The sequence below is a fragment of the Anomalospiza imberbis genome, chromosome 2 (genome assembly GCF_031753505.1).
Source record: "Anomalospiza imberbis isolate Cuckoo-Finch-1a 21T00152 chromosome 2, ASM3175350v1, whole genome shotgun sequence".
Lineage (NCBI taxonomy): Eukaryota > Metazoa > Chordata > Aves > Passeriformes > Viduidae > Anomalospiza > Anomalospiza imberbis.
In genome coordinates, this window is record NC_089682.1 from 22,667,818 (window position 1) to 22,680,983 (window position 13,166).

General features: G+C 38.5%; 1 pseudogene; it reads left to right on the forward strand.

The window, feature by feature from the left end:
• The first annotated feature begins 328 nt into the window (after nt 1-328).
• LOC137468517 (uncharacterized) lies at nt 329-12,220 on the forward strand (annotated as a pseudogene).
• Nucleotides 12,221-13,166: the final 946 nt, after the last annotated feature.

A 13,166-nucleotide genomic window follows, 5' to 3' on the forward strand; every position in this document is an offset into this window, starting at 1 on the left:
GTTTTGTGATAGCCAATCAAAATTTAGTCATCTTCATTTTAGAACGCCTGAAGGGCTGTCTTGGAGAAGTATACTGAAAATTAGAAAATATCAGCATATAGGAAAACATTTTTGTTTTCTTTTTCTCTTATTAAGCTTTTTTTTAATAACTAAATGAAATTAAGAAATAGTTGCTAGTTTTTATGTAGTGCATAGACAGAGACTCTATGATTTCCAGGCATATGATAAATACAAAAAAAATGGGGAAAGTAATGGGCACTTTTGTCTCTCGCAAACTCACTCTGGGCTGACAGTGAACCATCCAGAAAGAAATGTCAGGCAGGATGAGATGGATGACAGCCCAAGAGAAAATATGTCAGGTAAAAGAGGATATGAAAGAGAGCTTCAATACAGAGAAAGTCAGCGCAAAGATTTAGTCAATGGATCTGAAGATGTGAATGGCTGTAAAAATGGCAGAGAAGAGAATGGACAGGCAGTGTATTTTTTGTTTGTTTTTGTTAAAAGCCCATATTTAGAAATTGAGAGCATGTTTGTCACAGGTAAACAAAAATTGAAGTAACTCTTCAAAAGGAACAGGAGCAGCAAGATATTTAAAGGAGTCCTAAGAGCTGGATAGAAATAAGAATTTGCAATTTTTATTATCATTATGTTACTGTATTTTTATTTTAAATTTTTTTTTCAATTGTACCTTTCTAGAAAATCACAGAAACATGCTTCCATAAGGAAAGAATCACTAAGACAGATATCTATCTTTCCTGCAATAAAACTGTTTTGGATTTACCTTTATGTAGTTAAAATTGCATATCTCTACTAATATTGCCTACCAAGCAAGATTAACATTGTTGGTAGTAATAAGTTTTGTGATTTCTTTTTTTTTTTTTTTTTCAGGAAAAAGCAAGACTGTAAAATAAGTAAGAAGGAGAGAGGGAAGAAGAATCAGGGGCTAACAGCTCTTGTTCTAAAATGGTGATTGATTTAAATGTGTATGGGACTATATGATAAGGTTATTTGAAATTAGTAAGAATCTTTGACCCCAGAAGGGCTTTGTAACCATCATTTACTATGCTCCCATATTTAAGAAAGCCTATTTTGACCAAGTAGAAGTTGAAGTAGAAAACAAAACCAAACAAGTACCAAAATACCCCTTCCTTACCTCAGCAGAATGGAAGGAATGGATAATTAATTTTTCATTACATGATCCTGTAAGAGCAATCCTTAAATTCTGGCAACCCTTACTTACCAACAATCCTTCCTCAGTGCACAGTCACAGGGATAAGTAAAAAATATAATTAAAGTTGTGTTGGTTTCAGCTGTGGTACAGTTAATTTTTTTCATAATGGTTGGTATGAGAGTATGGTTTGGATTTGTGCTGAACACAGGGCTGCTAATACAGAGATGTTTTTGTTGCTGCTGTGCAGGGCTAACAGAGTCAAGGCCTTTTCTACTTCTTGTACAACCACACTGGGGAGGGAGTTCTTGGTGCATGGGAGGTTGGGAGGAGACACAGCCGGGACAGGTGACCCCAACTGACCAAAGGGTTGCTCCAGACCATAGGATGTCATGATCAGTGTATAAAATGGAGAGAAGAAGGAGGAAGTGGAAGATGTTTGGAGAGATAGCATTTGTCTTCCCAAATAATAATTATTTGTGATGAGTCCCTTCTGTCCTGGAGATGGCTGAAATCCTGCCTGCCTGTGGAGAGCAGTGAATAAATTCTTGGTTTTCTTTGCTTGTGTGCATGGATTTTGCTTTCCCTATTAAACTGTCTTTATCTCAGCCCATGGCTTTTCTAACTTTTGCCATTCCAGTTCTCTCCCTGATCGTGCTGGTGGGGGAGTCAGCAAGCAGCTCTGTGGTGTCTACCAGCTGGGGTAAAACCATGACATAGGTTAAAGCTGCAAATGAAAATATGTGGTGTCTAGAAAGCAAATTAATGATGGGCTGAATGACTATTTTTCTCCTAATAATCTCAAAGGGGATAATTACCTGACCTATCACATTTACAGAGAACTCTAACATGAAGGTGTTGAATAATTAAATCTACTTTCCTTGAATCTTTCTGGCTTATGAACAAAATGTATGATTTTGTTTCTGCTTTACAAAGCAAAAAACCAGATATATATGTTCTCATCTCTAAGTAATATTTATTCAATCATGACACACCTGTTTGAAATTTATTAATGACAATACTTGGGCCTGATTCACAACTCACAGATCATGACAGATGAAATTCTATACACATGGAATCTAATACAGTAATTTCTGCTCTGTCAAATTTCTGCAACTGATAAAAAATAAATTAAATCCAGTGATTCCCTGCAAAACTGACACTCATTAAAAGTATCACCTCTATATGGGATCTTTTTCACCACTAAAGATGTATTATTGTTTTCATGTCATGATCACAGTAGAAACTTCCCGAAGGGGGGATAGATTTTATATATGTGTGTATATATATATATATATATATATATATATATGCACTATTTTTCGCAGTTGGTTCATCACCTACTTATAAGCCAATTTTAATTCACATGGCACTCCAAATGTACCTGTACTGACCTAACAATATCTCATTATTTATCTTTCGGTGATAGCTCTGGGCTGGAATTTAATATCCAAATTTCAGAAATTCACTCTGTGAGCAGAATAAAGATTTCATAGAGTATATTAAAACCAAACCTATTATGTTTCTTTGCTCCAAATATATCCCCAGTCACCGATGCTATGCATGTAAACTGTCAAGAACAGACAAAAAAACCCCATTTCAATATCTTGATTGATAAATTAGCATATGATGAATATGATGTCCCTCCAAGGTGCTACAGCAATTTTGTTATGCAAATGAATTCAAGAAAGCATCAATAATCTTTTTGCTAATATCAGAGATTACAAATAAGAACATTTTATCTGAAAGTTCTGCAGTAGCTTTTTTACTATTTCAAACAACTTCTAGTTTCCCAGGAAATAGTAGCATGGTTTCTTTACCACCACAGATTTTTCTTTATATGAGTAGCTCATTCATTATTGATAAAGATTGATTTTGTCTGATTACCTTCTCTGTAGTTGATAAGAATCCTGCACAACTCACCTTCTATTTTTTGCTGTAGGTGAGAAACCAAAACTACTTTTTGCTGCTATGGTAACATTATTTTATAATAGCATTCCATTTCAGCTTTTATACTAAATTTGCTCACAATGTAGGAGGAAGAAGAAAGGACAAAAACTGACATGAGAACAAGAAAGTGAGGATAACTTAAAAAACCCCAATATATTCAAAATTAAGAATGGGTTCTTTGAAGTTTTCACTCAAGGGGGGAGAGGGGAAGAACACCATGTAAAATTCAATATTAATGTTTTATTTGACAATATTTACAGTAAAAATGAAAAGGGTCTTGTTAGACAGAAATTATATTCAGGTATCTAGCCATCATTATGAAACGTGAGAATCTGTGATAAAACTAGTCAATAATTTAACATAATGAGAAGAAAATAAGCAAAATAACCATATTTGTAAAGTTTCAGTGAAAATAACAAGTTGTAAAAATATTCAGAGATCTGTTTTGATTTTCTACATGCTATACTGTTTTAGTTACAAATTCTGTCAAAATAAGGTCATAGAGTAATAACAGTCAATAAAAAGGGTAATTCCTAGGTCTTTTTCAATTTATTTTAGAGGCATTTAAGTCAATACATAGCATGTACTTTACTTCACACAAAAACCTGAGCTCAAATATATGCCTTACATGTATGTTTCAATTAGAGTTTCTCCTGATAACTAGCATGAAATAATGAAAGGAAAATGGTTCAGAGTTCATACTAGAATATGCAGAAAGGAACATTCCAGGGTTTCTTTTTTCTTCTTTTTTTTTTCTTTTTTTTTCTTTTTTTTCTTTTTTTTTTCTTTTTTTTTCTTTTTTTTTCTTTTTTCTTTTTTTTTTTTTTTTGTGTTTCTCTGGAAAAAATTTACTTGTGTAGCAGAAAAAAAATTGAATTATCTTTACCAGTAAAACAACATTAACTTCCCCAATCTGGGATCAGATTGTGTAGAACCTATGAATTTCAAGAGCCTTCTATAATAAACCACTTGGTCCTGCATAAAGAGTAAATATACCAGATCTGGTTCAAATTTTAATAGAGAATTTTGCCAACCAAATCACAAATAGATGGTTACTGTTGTTTTCTTTAGGGAAGACAGGCCTCTTCCTGAAAAATGGGACTATGACAGCCACAGTTTGCAGTGGGGAGAAGAAATGGTGGTGTTATTGTTAAGTTTATGGCATAACAGATATTTTTCGTTTGAAGAAAATAAGTCAGTATCTTCTTCTGCAATCATTTCTTTAATGACTTTAATTAATCATTTGCTAATTCTAAGCAAAGGAACAATAAATGAAACACTTCCAAATGCGGATGCTCAACGATACATGTTGAGAAAATGCTTTCTTTCATTTTGCAGAAAACTTTACTGGTTGTAAAGCTGAGCAAACATTGGTGTTTTTTAGGCCAAATCACAGAAAATAGTTCTGGTCAAACCAAATGTACTTCCTATAACTTGAACAAATGAAAATGTGTTCACATACAAATCTTTACAAATCATATTTACACATACTGTCTTGATACCACATATTACTGATGGAATGATGTGACATTTCTGATTCTTTTTCATAATGGAAGAGATTAAATTTTTCTGGTTTTGCATTTTTCCTGTTTTTAAATTAATTATGTCTACAGCAAGAAAAATTCTAATTCAATTCCAAATTTGGGTGTCACACTGCTCCTATATTTCTGGAATATTTCCTTCAGTAAAAGTCTATTGAGATGTTTATTAATTTTATTTTTAATTGGACCTATTTTAGTCAAATTCAGTCTATATTTAAAAATATCTCCTATCCCTCCAAAAATGATTTTTTTCATATATGAGTATCTGAAAGACCAATCAGACAAATAAGAAAACACTTGGATCTATCCAAGTACAAACACACAGCACTACCAGAACCTCCTTGTCACCTCCAGATGCATTCAAGGTTGATCTGTTTTTTTAGATTCTCAGAACAGTGTCATGAGGGAATTACATGCAATATTTGGAGCATACACTACTTCAGGGCATGAATGTTCTAAAAATAAAAGCTGACACTATTGTAGTGTGCTTAAATGTGATTGACAAGAGCAGCGAAGTCATAAAGAATAAGACAAAATTGTTATGACACTAGGCAAGCTGCTTAAACAATGACTGAGAAAGAGTTGTATTTGTATTCTGGGATTTTTTTTCCCCTATACATCCCAAAAATGGTGACTGTGAAATTTTAAGGCTCATAGATAAAATTTTTCTTTTGTTTCCCTGGATAAAATCATTCATCCCATAAGATTTTAAGAAATCCTTATTTCTTCAATAAGAGGCACATGTATAAGATTTTATCTTTCACAGAAAAGTGCATTATGTTTCTGTAACATTCATTAAGACAGAAGATTCAGGGTTTGATTCCTTTTTTGCATTCAAGTGAATTCTTCATTGTTCCTAAGAAAAGGAGTGAACTATACAAGAGAGGGTAAAAAAACCAAAAACAAAGTCTCAACACTTTGTTGAGTTGTTTAGAATCAACTTGAATTGTCAGTTTCAATGACAAATACCTTCCTCAAGGAGAAAATTTGGTGGGGTTTTGGGATGTTTTGGGATTTTTTTCAGATTTTTTTTTCTGTCTGGCCTAATATAGTTATTTACATTCTGTTATGCTCCTGTGTGGTTTTTACTACACCTTGATGTATCTGCGTGCTGTGGTCACAGGGAAGATGTTCTCCAGCCAGCTCACTCCCTGAGATCGGTGTGCAGTTATGAGAGGGGCCACCTCCGGATCTTCACTGAGTTCTCCTGGCTGGCGGTGCATACAGGGGCTCGCAGCTCCCTGAAGCAGACAGCTGTGGCGGCGGTAACACAGCAGCAGTACAGTATGAGAAACCAAGGCAAAGGAATAAGGAAGGATCACTTGTTTGAGTTCTAGGAAGTTTAATTTTTCCCCAGAGGATTCAGGGACAAATGATGATAAATGGCGACAGAAAGCTGCTTTTAAGGAGAGGTGTGAATAAGGGAAGGACACAACCTTTTACCAATAGGAAGGCATTAGGGGAGAGTGCAGGGTAACAGCTATCCAATAGAAGCCACCAAGGGGAAGGAGCAAGCCCTGCACCCAGTCTTGTTTCGAGGAAGGGATGAAGGACAAGGAACATTCCAGAAGGGAACAAAAGAGATACAATGAGATTGACAGGTGGATTGACATACACGTGACAGAAGAATCTTGGGGTAAACAGCTGAGGACTGAACCATTAGGGAAGCCAAATGGGGTACATGGACTGAACCATTACAAACTTATAACAAGGAATATTTAAAACCTAATACAGAAGAACAAACTGCAAAACAACAGACTACCACACCTTGATGTATTAACATACATTAAAATGTGCAAAAATTAGATCAGACTAAGACAATACAGATTTTCTTTTTACCATTGACCTGGATTCAGCTGGGATAGTTAATTTCTTCTCAGTACCTGGTACAAAGCTGTGTTTTGGATTCAGAATGAGAAGAATGTTGCTAACACACTGAAGGTTTGGTTTTTGTTAAATAATGTTTATCCTCAGTCAAGGACTGGGGATTTTTGTGTGAGTGGGAGGTAGAATATATTAGATTTGTGTGGCCAGGTTTTGGGAGTAGTTCTACAGGAGTGGCTTCTGTGAGAAGTTGCCAGAAGATTTCCCTTAGTCTGACAGAGCCAATGCCAGCTGGTTCCATGACGAATCCTTCACCATCCAAGGCCAAGCCAATCAGAGGTGGCAGAGGTACCTCTGCAATAAAATATTGTCATGGTTTAAGAAACATATTTCTCAGTTTTATGTTCCCACTGAAACACTCCAAACCATGTGCCACTCTATCATTCTGCCTTCTGCTCACCCTCCTGCTGTAGTGGGCTGAAGAGAAGAATTGGAGGCACAAAAGATAAAAATCAGTGGTTGAGATAAAAACAGTATACTGAAAACAGCAATGAAATAAGACCATGAACAGTAACAAGAACAATGCTAATGACAGAGTGTACAAGAAAAAAGGTGGATGAATCCACACGCTATTGCTTATCCCCCATGGAAAACCCCTGACAGGGCCTGACTTCTCCCTCTGCCTCCCTCCCTCCCTCTACACGACCCAGAAGGGAGCTCTTTCCTCACATCTGGAAAATTATGTAAGGTTGTATAGAAAAACCTCCAAGTCCTAGACATGCCACCTTCTGGCTACTACAGCATTTAAGCCTGTCCTAGCTTTTAAGGATAAAAGCAAAGGATACAATGCAGAGGTAATTGTTCTCAGAGAAGAGCGAGGGGAGTGTGAGATAAACAGCTCCACAAACACCAAGGTCAGTGGAGAAGGAGGGCAAGGAGGTACTCCAGGTGCCATAGCAGAGATTACCCTGCAGCCCATGGTGAAGTAGCAGTGCACCCACAGCCCATGGAGGTCCACGGGGATGCAGAGATCCACCTGCAGCCATACAGAAAACTCACACCAGAGCACATGAATGCCTGAAAGAAGGCTGTGACCCCATGGGTAGCCTGTACTGGAGCAGGCTTCAGGTGGGCACCTACAAAACCCATGGAAACAGAAGCCCATGCTGGAGCAGGTTTCTTGGTAGGACTTGTGATCCCCTGTGGGACCAATGCTGGAGCAGGCTGTTTTGGAAGGGCTGCACCCTGTGGAAATGTGACCCATGTTGAAGCAGTTTGTGAACTGTGGCTTGTGGAAAGAACTCACATTGCAGAAGTTCATGGAGAACTGTCTCCCATGGAAGAGACCCCATGTTTGAGCAGAAGAAATACTCTTCTCCCTGGGCAGTGGCAGAAACAACTTGTGATGAACTGACCATGATCCCCATTCCCTGTCTCCCTACACTGCTGGAGGAGAGGAAGTAGAGATCAAGAGGAGGGGTGGGGGGAAGGTGTTTTAAAACTGCTCTGATTCAAACTGGTAATGAATTCAATTAAAGTCTGGTTTGCCCTTGATAGTAATCAGTTTGTGATTTCCCCTGTCCTTATCTCAACTCATGAACCTTTCATTGCATTTTCTTTCACTCATCCAGTTGTGGAGGTGTCATGGTTTGACCCTGGCACAATGCCAGTGCCCCCATTAAAATACACCTTTCCCAAATGAGTGCTGTGAGATGCAATCAGGGACAGAGCAGAGCAGGCTCAAGCTTAAAAACAAAGGGAAAAAAAAATTATTAAGCTACTACTATGATAAAAGAGACACACACTGAATCCAGAATGAAAACCTTTCAAAACATTCCTCCTCCCCCCATCCAATTTCCAACAAAGCACATTGAGACAAAACTTGTTACCACTGTTCAGATAATCAATACTCAGTCCATCAAGGGAGAGAAGAGTCTCTCTTGTACCATAGACCCCCAGGAAACACAGTTGCAACCTCCTGTGTTTCCATGTCACACATGGCATCACCCAGAGAAAGTCTGCCATTGTGACACTCTCCTTTCCATGTCACAGTGCTCTCACCACTGTGCATGGACTGAAACTGCTCATAGGGTTCCTTTAAGGATGCTTTGCCAAGGACCAAAAGAACAACAGTTTCTCATTTTCAGGAAAACAGTCCCCCCCCCATTTTCTCCTCCCCTGGGGCCAAGGGTCTCGAGAACAGAGGTCTTCTTCTTCCTGAAGACAGAGGGCACTGCCACACCCTCCTCATCACTGCAGCAGGTCATTCTCTTGGCTCCAACCCTTACATCCCCCTAAAAATGCAGTCTCTGTTGCAGGAGAGATTGGTTCAGTCTATGGCTATACAAGAAAAGTCCGGCCAAAAGCCACTTCATCATCTCCTCCCACCTAGGAGTCTTTCCCCATCTTCTTCTGACATCTTGGGCCCCAGGCCATTTCTCTTCTCTTTCAGACTAAGGAGGATTAATATTTCACAAAGCTTTCATTATCCAAGAAGGGGTTAAAAGTCTTGGACTCCCCGGATGGCTGAAATCTTGGCCCAGAACTCCAACTACCATAGCTGGGTACTTTCCCCCCACCTTCTTCTTCTCATCTGCCAGTATACTGCTGGCCCATGATATCAATTTCCAGGTGGCTCTTCCTCTCTCTCCCTCTGGGGAGGGGAGCAAAGACATCTCAGTTTCTCTCCACCCTTCCGTCTGCAGGGGCCAGCCTGGTTCCAGTCCCTTCACACCCTGGCCTACCTCTCCCAGGCTGCAGTTTCCCCTCCCCCACCCAGCCCATGGCTGGGCAGGGGAGGTCTGCACTGCACTCTGACCAGAACCAAAGACAGAGTTTCCCCTGGGAGTTCTCTGCTTTAAACCCCCTGTGTTCTCAGATGCGTGTCCATTGTCCAGTGGTCTGTGTCCAGTGGTCACTCCAAGTGTCAATATCCAAACCTGACCACTGATTGGTTTGACCCCAACTTCCTGAGAAAATTCACTTCCGTGTCAAAGCATGACAGGAGGGGAGTGATGAAGAGCTTGGTGCTTACCTGGCATCCAGACAGCGTCAGCCCACCATAACAGCATTTGTAGGACACTGGAAGTTGTGATTGTGGGTTTTATAGAAATATAGCAACCAAAAATCCACACTATATGTACCAATTTACATTTGATTATTGCAGAAAGTGTTCATATTTACTTATAAAAATAGGCAGAGACAAATGTGCAGTAGAAAAAGTTTGGAGAAGATGAACGGAAAAGGAATTGAACTCCACTTTCTTACTTTAATTTAGTAAACTAAAACTTTTCATTAACATATCTCCTTCTTCAGGTTTTCATAATTCATTTTCTCACATATTGCTAGTCCAAGAGCTGAAATGTCCATTTAAAACTTTCTGTTCATAATTTGATATTACCAGAGCAAGCAGCACCTGCTGATTCCCAGGGTACACCAATAAGTGCAGTCTGCAGGCTGAAACAGCTGGCACCACTATTTAACATGATCAGGATTTACACTTAAAATGTAATTGGTATTATATTATGTTTCAGTAAGTACTTTTCATCATGTGACCATCTGTTTCTGCAGTTGCAATTTTGTGCTTCCCTTGATAGTTGTCCTCAAAAAAACAAAAAAAAAATCAAACCCAAACCAACTGAAGGTCATGCTGGGTATTCTACAGTAAACCTCTTTACTGAACACTAAGGAACATAATTGCCTAACATGGTTTAGTCCTGATAGGCAGCTCAGCACCACACAGCCACTTGCTCACTTGCCCAGTGGGACAAGGAGGAAAATCCAAAGGGTAAAATTGGAAAAACTCAAGGGTGAAGCCAGTTCAACAAATTAACAAAAGCTATGCATGCAAGCAAAACAAAACAAGGAATTTGTTCACCTCATGGCAAGCAGGAAAGCCAGGCTTCATCAAGTGTAACTGTTACTTGGAAAAAAACCACCATCACTCCAAACATCCTCCCTTCCTCCTTCTTCCTTCAGCTTCAGTTTGTGTCACCTGTCACAGCTGTGATCTCTCCAAAATCCTCCAGCATGCACAGTGGTGGGGCACCATGAGAAGGAAGAAAGGCCTTGATGCCTTATAAGCACTAAATAATTAAATAATGAAGACATTCCTGTGCTATCAACACTGCTTTCTTGACAAATCTAAAACATTACACCATACTAGTTAAATGAAGAAAAGTTACCCCTCTATCCCAGCCAAAACCAGTAAACCTAAGAACAAACATTGGCTTCTTAAATATCTCTAAGGGTACCATTAATATTTTACAAACAGGCCCAAGCAATATTAAGAAACTAAGTTGAAAACTAATATCTGAAACTTACCCATTCATAGCATCAGAAAACTACCAAAAAAAAAAAAAAAAAAAAAAAAAAAAAAAAAAACAACCCAGAACATTTGCCACAAAATTGGAGAACATGAATATGAGTCCTCTTAGAGACAGGATGATTTCTGTTACTGGAAAGAATTACAGTGAGTTACCTATTGGTCAACAAGGGTAAAATTTGCTAATTGGCAGTACTAGCACTTCAAAAGAAAAAGTATTTTGCTTTTTTAAAGGCAAGACATATGCACCAACTCTAAGAGTAGTATTGCAGAGTAAAGGAAGTTTTGGCTCAAACACTCTATGGTTTGAAGGGAGATCACAATTAACTCATACTGGGTCTTAGAAATGCCAGCAACATTCTGAAACTGAAGAGAAATAAATTAAAAACCCAATATATGGGTAGCGTGCTAAGACCCCATTAATTGAAATATAACAAAACCATCATATTTTTAGCAATGTTCTGGGATATTTGGAAAAAATATCAAAAATAATTAATTTTTTTTAATATAAAGCAAAGAAGTAGTTTCCTGTACTGTTTCTATCACTTGTGGACGACATCAAGCTGGCAGTGTGTGTTAATCTGTTGGAAGGTACGAGGGCTCTGCAGAGGGATCTGGAGCAGTTGGATGGATGGGCAAATTCCAATAGTATAAAGTTTAATCAGTCCAAGTGCTGAGTCCTGCATTTTGGCCACAATAACCCCCTGCAACATTACAGGCTGGAGGTGGTGTGGCTGGACAATGCCTGGGCAGAAAGGAACCTTGGGGTACTGGTTGACAGCCGGCTGAACATGAGCCAGCAGTTTGCCCTTGTGGCCAAGAAGGCCAATGGCTTCCTGGCCTGTATCAGGAATGGTGTGCCCAGCAGGACCAGGGAGGTCATTCTCCCCCTGTACTCGGCACTGGTGAGGCCAAACGTTGAGTGCTGTGTCCAGTTCTGGCCCCTCAGTTTAGGAAGGACCTTGAGATGCTTGAGCGCATCCAGAGGAGGCCACGAGGCTGGTGAGGGGCTTGGAACACAAGCCCTGTGAGGAACAACTGAGGGAGCTGGGATTGTTTAACCTGGAGAAAAGGAGACTCAGGGGTGACCTTATCACTCTCTACAACTTCCTGAAAGGTGGCTGTAGTCAGGTGGGGGTTGATCTCTTTCTCCAGGCAGCAACTGATAGAACAAGAGGACACAGTCTTAAGCTGTGCCAAGGGAAATATAGGTTCGATATTAAAAAAAAGTAATTTATGGAAAGAGTGATAAAGTACTGTAATTGTCTGCCTGGGGAGGTGGTGGAGTCACCATCCCTGGATGTGTTTAAAAAAAGACTGGATGTGGCACTTGGTGCTATGTTTTAGTTGAGGTGTCAGGGTATGGGTGGGACTTTATTATCTTGAAGGCCTCTTTCAACCTAGTGATTCTGTGAAATTACTTCACACAAATATTTGAAATTATTGTATTAATCCTGACAATGAAAAAAAAGATTATTCTGCTCTTCTGCAAGAAGGGAAAAGTTCTATCAGAGCATTACACTCCAGTTGAGAGTGAGATATTCTGAGAATGGCTAACCAGAAACAAAGTCTTGCCAGATACAGAGAATTTGTATTTTGAGGCAATTTTGGTGGTGTTGAGAACGGACATAGACATCCCATAGTGGTAATTTTGTGGTAGCTCTCGTCTGATCCCATGGACTGAATGTCCTTTAACAATTGGAGCATTAAACGGTACTTTTTGGTGCATTTTTAATTTGATTTCAGCCATGATGAGTGGGGGCAGTTGAGGGATTTTCTTTGAAAGCACAATTCTGCACCAAAATGAAAAAAAATAACCAATATATGTAAATGAAAATACCTATAGTGCTCCTCTTGTAAAGCTGGAAATATATTATTTTGGCTGTATTTGAATTTTTAGGGTCTGTAGCAATATTTAGAATTTTGTGAGTCTGATTAAAGTTTAGCTATAATAAAAATTGAAAAAAATAATATATAATCAAAGTTTTGAAAAAGAAAATATCTTTTTTACTGAATTGCTCTTTAAAATCCTATAAGGAAAAAATTGCTTTATATTTTGATTATTGAGGTTTTAAAAATTTACCTTCATAAGAAAACCTAGCTGAATCAAAGCCTGATAGCTCAAAATGTGACAGAGCAGTATAATCATCATAGCACCTAGTTTTATGGTATGTTCTTTACACCACATTTTCAAAGCTTCCTGTGGCAATTACATTTGTTATTTGCACAGCGGACAGCTTGCCAGCTTTAATTATAATCCACATGCAATTACAGGTTAGTTGTTGAACAAACAGGAGAATCTCAGTGAATGTATAATCAAGTGTTTGGTTGTATTAAAAGTTGTTTGTTAGGGCTAGTA